Source organism: Falco rusticolus, chromosome 14 (assembly GCF_015220075.1).
Source record: "Falco rusticolus isolate bFalRus1 chromosome 14, bFalRus1.pri, whole genome shotgun sequence".
In the NCBI taxonomy this organism is placed as follows: Eukaryota; Metazoa; Chordata; class Aves; order Falconiformes; family Falconidae; genus Falco; species Falco rusticolus.
Window position 1 is genome coordinate 3,927,599 of NC_051200.1, and position 10,463 is coordinate 3,938,061.

The 10,463-nt window shown below is 41.1% G+C and overlaps 1 long non-coding RNA gene across 1 annotated transcript; it reads left to right on the forward strand.

Moving 5' to 3' along the window:
• The first annotated feature begins 4 nt into the window (after positions 1 to 4).
• Positions 5 to 10,086, forward strand: LOC119157380. Its single transcript, XR_005107509.1, has 2 exons — positions 5 to 2,075; positions 6,038 to 10,086. It is a non-coding gene; the product is annotated as an uncharacterized LOC119157380 (long non-coding RNA).
• Positions 10,087 to 10,463: the final 377 nt, after the last annotated feature.

The window sequence follows — 10,463 nt, forward strand, 5'->3', positions numbered from 1 at the left end:
ACTTTTTTAGACTTTCGGGGGTGGGGTGTGGGGGGAGTAACCCAAATTATTCAGAAAGCTTTTCCTTTCACGTTATTGTAGCACTTGGGGCACAGATCACTGTAACCGACAGCCCAAGTGGGGCCTGGTGTGGGGGGGGTTCACAGGCGGCCGTTGCCACAGCTGCCTTCGTAACTGACTAGGGCTAGGGTTGGGATTGCTCGGCCTGGCCCAGCCCTCTCATGGCACTTACTGTGTAGGTAATACCTATCACAAAAGGATGGTAGAAAAGCAGTTAGGCATGCTTTGGAGGCGAGACTGGTGCCTGGGACAACTGTTCCCTGAAGCAGTGCTGTGGTGGGTCCTGTGAGGGCAGCCATGGGCCTGGCCAGAGGACGCACCGCGGGCCTGAGCAGTGTCACCTGGGCACGGTTGTGGTGACAGGGCAGATGGGTGGGCTGCCAGCCTTTGGGTGAAGGAAGGCAGGAGGAGATGCATACATTTCTCTCAGTGGGTGAGGTTGGGTCACTTTGCCGTGTGGATATCCTTCCGCTGATACCACAGGGATTAGCGAATATCGGAGACAGAAGGAAAAGAGGCAAATTCAGTTTGAACTCTGCTGTTGTGTGCTTTGTTTAGGTACTTTAATTCTGGCTATGTATGTGCGCTCTGTCAACTCCCCCCCAAAATCCTGGAAATGCTGCAATCTGACAACAGGAACTGTTGGCTCTTAGTTGATCCCAGAAAGTCAGACATAAAAATTATTTGGCATAAATAGATGAACCTGCCACAGGAGCTGAGATTGCAACTCCAGGAAAACCCCGAAAGAGACTGAAATCAAGGCTAGGAGTTGTACCCTCCTGGTTTCTTTTTGTCACTTTGCCACTGACCAGTGTTAGCACCTTGGGGAGGTGTTTATTTTTAGTTTCTCTACCTCTAAGGCAGTGTTTAGCATTTTAGCTCCTCTAAAGCTTTCTGTGGAGGTGATTATATTAATGTGCAGAGTAAAAATCTTCACTGTAGTAAATATTAAAGATATTGAAAAGGGTTTTTTTGTCTACCCTGGGCCTTTTGAAAGATACATTCTCAGTATCATTGAATACAGCTATGTTTCCTTTCCTCCCTATTGCCCTTTCTCTTAAGTATACATCTTTCTGATGCTGTTTCAGGCTGATCTTACTATCTCCTTACGGGGACTGAGGAAAAGTACTCCCTTTAGCAAAGACATGTCAGCTCCCTGTGGAATGTGATCCGAAGAGCCAAGGGATAGTAAATCGGGCAGGAGCTGAGGCTGGAGATGAAAAATAAAAATGCTGTTCAGTGCTAAGCCATGTTAAATCAATTGCAAAGATGAAGTCACCAGTAAATCTATTATTTCAGGTACATTTCCCCTTTGTGGTGAAAACTGGGGTGGGGGGTAGAGGTGGGGATAACATTTCCATTTCCAAAAATATCCAAATATTAAATCTGTTAACACAGTCTTTTCCACTGAAGGCTAACAATAACCCCTTAGCAGTTGAACAAAGTGAACTGTTTGCTTTCTTAATTGCAAGTGCAACACAATGTACAATTCTACAAAAAGAAACTATTCAAGTTAGACACCTAAATCTATCTATTCCCTGAATTAAATTTAATAGATGAGGTCATATCTGTATAAGCTATTGGGTGTTCCAAGCAAGATGCAGAAAAGATGTAGCTATCTTGAGGATAAGTCTGATTGCCATGTTAATGGCTCATTCACAATGCTCATTAGCCCCCTGTTGCTTTCATTTAGCATAATGAGCCACATTGAAATGTATTTATTTTTTGATTAAAGCAAGTAGTGCTGACAGCAGACATGGCAAGGGGGAGGGTGGCACTTGGGAAACATGCTGTAGAGCAAAGCAGTATCAGAGTCCTGGGTGCACAGGGCCTTAGTGGCCCTGACCAGCCTTCACCCAACTCTCACCGCTCTCCCTCAGGACAAAGAAGCCAGGAGCCGAGGGTGACACACAATGCAAGCCAGGCAAAGACCTCACTGACCGGGCACAACCTGACCACACTAGAGAAAAACAAGCAGCACAGTGGCAGCAACAAATTCATCAGGCAAAGGCAAGGTAACAAGCCGTTTCCAAGGTCAGTCCAGGCAACCCAAACAGCAATTCAGGAGCAGAACTAGCAGCAAGGACACCTACAACTCACTTCTGTTCTCCCAGTGTAAGAAGGACATGGACCTGCTTGAGCAGGTCTAGAGCGGGGGCCACAAAGATGATCTGGGGCTGGAGCAGCTCCGCTGTAAGGACAGACTGAGAGAATTTGGGTTTTTTAGGCTAGAGAAGAGAAGACTTCAGGGAGACCTCATAGCAGTCTTCCGGGGGAGTGTACAGAAAAGATAGGGAAGAACTCTTTATCAGGGAGCATTGTGACAGGACAAGGGGTAATGCTTTTAAACTGAAAGAGGGTGGATTTAAATCAGATATGAGGAAGAAGCTCTTTACTGTGAGGGTGGTGAGATGCTGGAACAGGTTGCCCAGAGAACTTGTGCATGGCCCATCCCTGGAAGCATTCAAGGCCAGGTTGGATGGGGCTTTGAACAACCCAGTCTAGTGGAAGGTGTTCCTACCCATAGAATTAGATGATCTTTAAGGTCCCTTCCAACCCAAACCACTTTATGATTCTGTACTATGATTCTAAAGACCAAGTTTAAAAATTAAATCCTCATCAGAGAGTGTGGTTGGAAGCCCCAGCTGAGGCTGGTCCAGGCAATTAAGACCTGCAGTCAAGGCCCTGACAACTGATGGATAGGAAGTGAGACTTTGGGATTAAAGGAAGGATGCTAAATTATTCAGGTGTCAGTGATGAGGGTCAGCACATGTGTAAATCTTTGTGAGAAAAGGTAAGGACAGGATAATAAAATTATTGTAGATTTATTTTTTTTCTAATGAGGAGGATAGAATTTAAATGTATTGCAGTGTTTTCCTGTTTATATCATTATTTTATATTAGGTTAATTACAGGAGTTTAGGAAATTACTGTTCATTTGTACTAAAGCAGTGTAACTCACTGCATGCATGCTCTTACTCTGCCAAAACTGAAAAATAAACTAAGTCCACACATTCATTCTGCAGTTAGAAAAGGTTTACAGTGGTTGCCATTGTACCTCAGCTTTGACCTTGCTTTCAGCTATCCACTTGTAACTTATAGTTCCTATAATGTAAGGCACTCTCAAGAAAATATTCCATGCATGAGCAGCAACTTGTTCATACCTCACTGCTTGCTGCCTCAAATTTCAGCAGAGTAAAATGTGTATTTAGAAAAATGAATAGAGTTTGAATAATATTAGTCTTCATAACCCTCAAGTGAGAGAGAAACTGAAGTACAGTCTGCATAGTATTGTGAAATAAATTCCTATATCTAGGTTTGCTCTTATGATTAATGTTTGCGTACAGTAAAACTTCTTATTCTTCCAGTCAATGGGTGCCTATTTGGTGGTATTTTCTAAGCTCTGCTCAGTGATTCTTGTCAGTGCTTTAGGGTATTCACAAGTTAAATTAAACATTGGGCATTTTAGGAGAATGACACGTTAGGTAACAATAAACCCATGCAGCTCAAGAAAAAAAAAAAAAGATTTGGTGACCCCTTCTTACTCTTAAGAAGAGGTTTGGACTAATTTCTGTGTGATCAAAGGACTGCTCAAAGGGAGAAAAGCATACTGCTCTTCCAAAGTTTAGGAGGCCTGATTGCAACAAGAGCATGGTACTTCAAGTTTCAGGGACAGCTGACCATACTTAGCAGTTTGCAAAAACAGACCTAATTTTACTAGCGTGTCAAATGGAATCTTTCAGTTTTCTTAATTAAAAATGTCCAGGAGTGAGTGAGCACCTGTCAACAGGGAGCTCTTACACTGAATCTCTTTTAATAGTCCTTGTGGAAGGTGTTTATGGAGAGAGAGTTTTGTTGGAAATAAGGGTTACAACAGCTATTCTTAAAATACAGTATGTTCAGGATCATGGCCCATCAGGTTTTGCATTTTATTCTTTTGCTTTTTATTATGAGTGCTGAATTTCACTTCTACAGGATCCTGTTTTGCTCATTTGCTTTCTAGAATGAAGAGAATTCAGAAATCACTGGAATGATTTCTGAGTATGGAGCAGGTCTGTGTGATTCCAGCTTGCTATTTTCCATGTGGCACTGAAAGTCAGTGTCCTCTGCAGCTTGTACTTCACCAGTAACATTGCAGTGACTTAAATTTGTATTGGAGTTTTCACTGGAGGGTACATTCCACTTGCACATTGAATTAGGCTTGTTAGGATGATTTTAAACTAAAAAGAGGGAAAGCTATCCATTCTAGGACTCAATCTCATTCGAATTTGTACCTGCTATTTTAATTAGAAGTTGTGTAAAGCATAAGTGGAATTTTGTCCACGAGTGCTTATGCTGTGGTCCATGAGAACTACAGATCATTTCAGAATGAGATGCTTGGAGCTGATCCCTTGCAGTTTTGAGGCAGTTAAAGATCATGTAATCCAGACTTGGTGCTAGGTCTTGTTTCTGGCCATTTGTTCCTTCCTGTGCTCTGCATTTCTACAGGTACTCATACAACGTCACAGTGATCCAACTCAGAGAACTGATCTGACAGGAAAGTGATCTGTTTGCAGTTAGATCAGTTTCCTGAGTTGCACAAGCAGCACTAGTAGCACAAGGAAGGATGCTTAAGTGTGGCATCTTGGACTGAGATTGATTTCAATGCTGGAGAATGGCACCTACATCTACCCCTTCACTGCCATTAGTAGCTGCAGTCACATGCTCTGAGCCCGGTGGCTCAGGGTGTTGAGTGCCCATTGCCTTTGGGGCAAACCTTGTGTGAACCTGTACCTGCTTGGGCTGGAGAGTCTCTCTTTTCAGTGCCAAATGTTTCTGTCCAAGTGATATGTGTGGGATATTGATAGAGATATTCAAGAAATATGGGCTCAATCTGACATAATGTAGTCCAAGACCCCAGGGAGAGGCTAGGAAAGGGCTAAAATGGAAGATACGTTCCTGTGAGAGCTTGCTCCCATCTGTGCTTTTTATGGCATAATTTATATTATGATATTTTCTTCCCATGACAACATCTGGGCAAGAAACTGAAGATGGCATGAGTGAAAGCTATTTTTTTGTTAAGTGAGAAAAGATGCATGCCTCCTCCTTTCTCCTTAGCCTTTATTTGAAATGTTTCTCGATGTGCCTTCAAAGCACTGTTGCTTTGTATTCAGCTCAGTTTCCCACACTTTGCCCTGAAAGCTCCATAATTATGTTTTTCAGGAGTAAGAAAATACATGTGAATAAACTGGTCGGTTCACATCTTGGTTTCTGAAAATTACATACTGCCCTCAGTTTGCTCTTGAAGTCTAAAGACTAACTCACAACTGTTGTGATAAAACTCGACCACTCCTGAAATGCATGGGCTGCAGACAACGTATCAAATAATCATTTAAAAATAGACACCAACAGAAAGGCAGATAAACCTCCAAGATTTTCTTTGAAAGGCAAAACAAGCTGATGACTAGCTAGTTAAAAATGCAACCCTGTCTTTCTTTTACCTTGTATTTTGTGCACAGATTGATTCTTCATTTGGCTTGTGATATAATGGTGCAGTGGATGACATGAGGCACAAGAGAGCAATTAGACTTCTCCACACTAAATTTACATTATGTTTCATTATTTTTTACATGTTATGAATGTGCAAAATGAGTACAGATAGTCTTACTCCTATTTCTAGTTGGCATTATATAAATTTGAACTGAAAAATGTTCGCTTCCTTTTCCTCTCATTTAGACGTAGTGCTGTACCTGTGAGGGATGATATTGTTGTTACCGTAGGGAACTGTGAAAATTAGATGGAGAATATTTTGGGGAATGATTCCTTCTTATTAGTATGATTCAGAGATGCTTCATCTGGGAAAATAACAGAGGAACATTTGTCAGCCAAATTTAAATAGTATACTTTGAAATATTCCATCACAACATTTCTACATCCTTTGAATTGTCTCTTTGTTGGCTTGTTATTTGGCAGTGGGGATATTGTCAGATATCTTACAGATACACAAAGGATTAAACTGCCTGGAGACAGTCAAGGGGATCACTTCTTCCTCAGGGCTGGCTAGCAGAAGACAGGCGCTGAAGCAGCACGGAGGAACTGTGTCCACTGACTAAATATTTCACATTTGAAGTCAGAGGAGAGGCTGTGGCTTAGCTGGAATGAGTGTCCATGGCCTAACAACTTACGTTTTTTTCTGAATTTTGCAATATTTGATGGCATGGCTTGAAGCCCCAGGTTCTGGAATTACACAATTATGATTGTTAAGGCCTTATTCTTCTGAAGGGGAGACCAAGGAAACAACTGAACCTTAAGGCCCTAAAGACTAACACAGAAATAATATGTATTACATATCTGTAACAATGTATCTTTTTATTATTCCTGTTTTGCTTTGTATTTACACAATGTCATGATTTTTTGAGACCTGACTTCTGGAAGCTCAGAGCTTAGTGGTTTATGAAAGTAACGTGCTGCTGGTCTTTGCCGTGCCCATGAAGCAGCAAGTCATCTCTGCGCTGGGATATAGCACATCCTGTGTTTCAATCCTTGTTACAAGGAGTGTGGCTCAACTGATTTGTACCAGCTGTTGAACTGGATCTTTAGTGATGCTTGATGCCTCTGCTAGGTTTCTATCAAGGGTAAAATGCTTGCATTGAAGAACCAGAAAATGGGCTTCGTATCAAATAAAATTTCTCAAAGCTGGTAATTTCCATTAGGTGTTGGGGATATTTGGGAGATTGTAAAGGAAATAATCTGAAGAATGATTGCAAAACAGACCGGTATGCAGACATAGGATGGAGTCTGAAGTCTGTCACAAGGAACATTATTCTGGCTGTGAAGGCTCGATATGGTGATGTCTCCTGGCAACTTGTCCCTTCAGCTCCCCAGGGAACCTCTGCCTGTGACAGCCTGGCACTACTTGCTGTCTGTAGAAAGCCTACGCCACTATTCCTGCCTACTAGCCACCAGCAAACACCTCCACAGCAATCCACTGTGTGAATGGCCTGTGATTTCATATTCCTGCGTAATCCCTCTGACAGCCAACCCTATTAAAAATTCATTTCCATCCAGGCAAATCAGACTCCCTGAAATCAATTGAGCTTTGTTCTCTGAAGGCAGCTTGTGCTGGTGCACATGTAATCAAATCCTGAGGTACCTTGCATGCATTTTTACGAGCACTGAGATAGACTTCATGTTTCAATTATTCTTTTTGATGTGCATTTTTGAAGGAAATTAGAATATTATGCTCAAGTAAACCAACTGGTTTAGATCTTTCAAAAGAAGTTCCAAGTGAGCAAGCAGAGTTCCTGCCTTTTCTCAGCCAGTACTGACTATGCAAGTACACACAAATATCTCTCTTTGCCATGCAGCATAAAAATAGGTAAGGAGTTGACCTATGAACTCAGTCTAAATTTCACCTCTGTCCATTTGCCTATTATTTTCCAATAGCTGGCTCTTGGCAGCAGTATTTTTGGTAGGCATTTTGAATTGCTCTTCAGAAGTCTTCGGGGACACCTAAATCAGTCCACTGATTAAGTAAATGGATTTTAGAAGTATGTAGACCTGCAATTAATGAAAAGCTACTCTAATTCTACCTGAAAAGAAAACAGAAGAGCATGGGTGTTGGGCAAACACAATAAGTGGTGTTCATAGCAGCAGAGGACTGCCCAAATACACTGCATTGAGGAGATCAAAAGGCATCAAGCGTGCAGGCTCCTTTTAGATCAGTCTTTTCAGCATAGTATTAGCATCTCTACAGTTGCAATGCCTCTTTTTTTCTTCCCAAGCTGGCTCTCAAACCCAAAGTGAAATAGTGAAAGCATAAGAGTTTAACTTCCCAGCTGATCAGCGGAGACAGCCAACACAGATCTGCACGATACCTGAAAGATCGAATGTTTCACACACTGAGCTTGCCTGTTTCCAGCAGGTTTTCAGAGGAACTGTACCCTCTGCATCGTTCCCAAGCCTTTGCAACAGCAGGAGGGGTGCTAATAGCAGTGATAGTCATGATTCATTTGTCTTTCCTTTTTGTTTATACTAATAAGAGGATAGTCAGCTTATTATTTATAACCAGTCTAATTTCCATTAGACATTAGGGATCAAAGTAGCCACTAGATACTTGCCAAAACCACTGAGCTCAAATTGGAGATTCTTTAACAGCTCTGTCTGGGCCACCATGTTTTTTGATTGCATGTTTATATAGCAATGAATCATACTGTGAAGATCAATACCAGAAATATCTTTGTTTGCATGCATTTCCTGTTTATGGCCGCCTTTTTACTGCCAAAAATGCTAGAAATATTTTATGCAGAGGCAGACCAGAAATTTAATATTATGCAGTGATTTTCACAAAGATAGAAGATAAAAAATTGTGGCTTTTATTTTTTCATGTCCTAATGATATATGCAGAGACATTTAAGAGAGGTATATAGTCATATTTACAACTGGAAAACTGTTTTGAGAGTGTGTTCCTATGCACTTTACAAATACATGCTCTTATTTAGGTTATCAACATAAAATAGTGAATCTTCTTTCAAGATTTCTTGCATCATAATTCCAGGACAGCTGTTTAAAATAAATAATCTTGCTAGAACTCACTCAGAAAGACTAGACCAGATTCATCCCAGGTGTAATTTAACTAACTTAGGTCTAAAACAGAACTCAGTGTTACATTTCGAGAGTCATTACTGCTGCATGCACTAATGTCAAAACAAGACTGTTTTACATTATCTTGTCCCTAGAGAAAACTTTGCTGAACTCACGATTGTCCTGTTTGCTTCACCCTGTAGCATACTTGTGCATGGCCACCTGTACTTCCATGTACAGTAACACTGCCTTTCCCTTTCCCTGATGAAACCAAGAGATGTGCAGATACTAACTGTGATGTGACTGTTCATTTAAATAAGGTTTTGTGTTCCAGTGTTTCCTGTTAGTGGCACACTACAAAGCACTGTTCTTGTCACGGTGCCATACTAAAATGGTGATTCATGGTTAAGTCAGTCCAAATGAAGGGTCTCGTTTTGGTTTGTCTGATTTTTAAGTGTATCACAGATTAGGCTGACAGCTGAGGGTAGACTGAGATCTTTAATCAATCCAAAAGTGAGGTGAAACGTACTTGGCAGATGTACAGACAGGTCAGCTTTCCTTTGCCTTCCTTAGGAGATGGAACCGTGAAGGCTAAGAAGATTCTTCATGCTTCACAGCATGGTCCATTTCTAATCCTCTTGGTGTAATAGCTCTGAGCTTTCAGTGGTGATAGGGGCAGCTGGCCATCAGAAATTGGGCTGAGGACACTTGCAGGCTGCTTGGCAGCCATTGTATAGAACAGCTACCAGGTTGCTATCAGGCAGTGTTGAACTTGACCTAATGTCTTTGCCATGAAGCAAATAATGTTCCTTTTCTGTCTCTTATCAAAGGGATATAATTGGCTGGCAGCACCCACAGTTGATACAATGACACTTCTGGCATAAGTAGTAAAATAAGTTAATTTTTCTGGATGTAATGAGCTTTGATATTGAAGTGATTCATGTCTAAGATCAAAAGGAAGCATCTTCTGAAGCAGACGCGGTCCTATTTCCCTCCAGCGCCTTAACTTTCTGTTACAGTAGGCAATATCGTTCCCTTTGGTTCCTCTAAACCTGGAATTTTATTTTTTATTTTGTGAGGCAATGACTTGGTGAGGATTCAAGTGAAATCTTCATTGATTCTGAGACTGGTATTACAGAAGGTGCTGCTGGGATATATTGCAGGTCCCTTACTGTTTTCTGTTTATGAACAACCTACCCCAAGGTGCTAATTAGCTAGGAGAACTGCATATACACAGAGTACTGTTTTGTTCGTCCATAAAAATACATTTGTGGCTGAGGCAAATTTAACTGCTTGGCTTAACTGTGAGCATCCTGCATTTCTGAAATCAGCAAGGTAATAGCAAAAATTTGTGAGACTGGTATTTTTCATCTAAAAACTAATTACAAATATTTGGTTAATTCTTAATAACACCTACCCTCATTAATGATATGTTACATGCAATAAACCCATTTAAATATTTTTATTCATTTTCCACAAAGTCTGGCGATGTATTGCTTGTACTGAATAAGATCTGTCTTTGGTGGTTGGTACCTCTGTTCTATGATTGTAATCAGCTATATTCTTGGCCTATGTACTGTGAAGGCTGGAAGAAATTGTATCTCTTACTTTGACATACAGGTATGATTTGTGCCGTGCCAAGTGTTTCTTTTCTGACTTGAGTTCAAGGATGCCTGAACAAGGAACATGAAGCAAAGCACGGCTGGCTGTAATCTGTTGCTTCTGAGGCTAGGCAATGCAAATGTCGCTGATCTTCAGTGTTCTTTGGGGCATTTTATTTTTCTTAGAGGAAGAAGGTTCACATCAGACTTCTTAGATGGATGAAGTCTTGAGGATACTTGT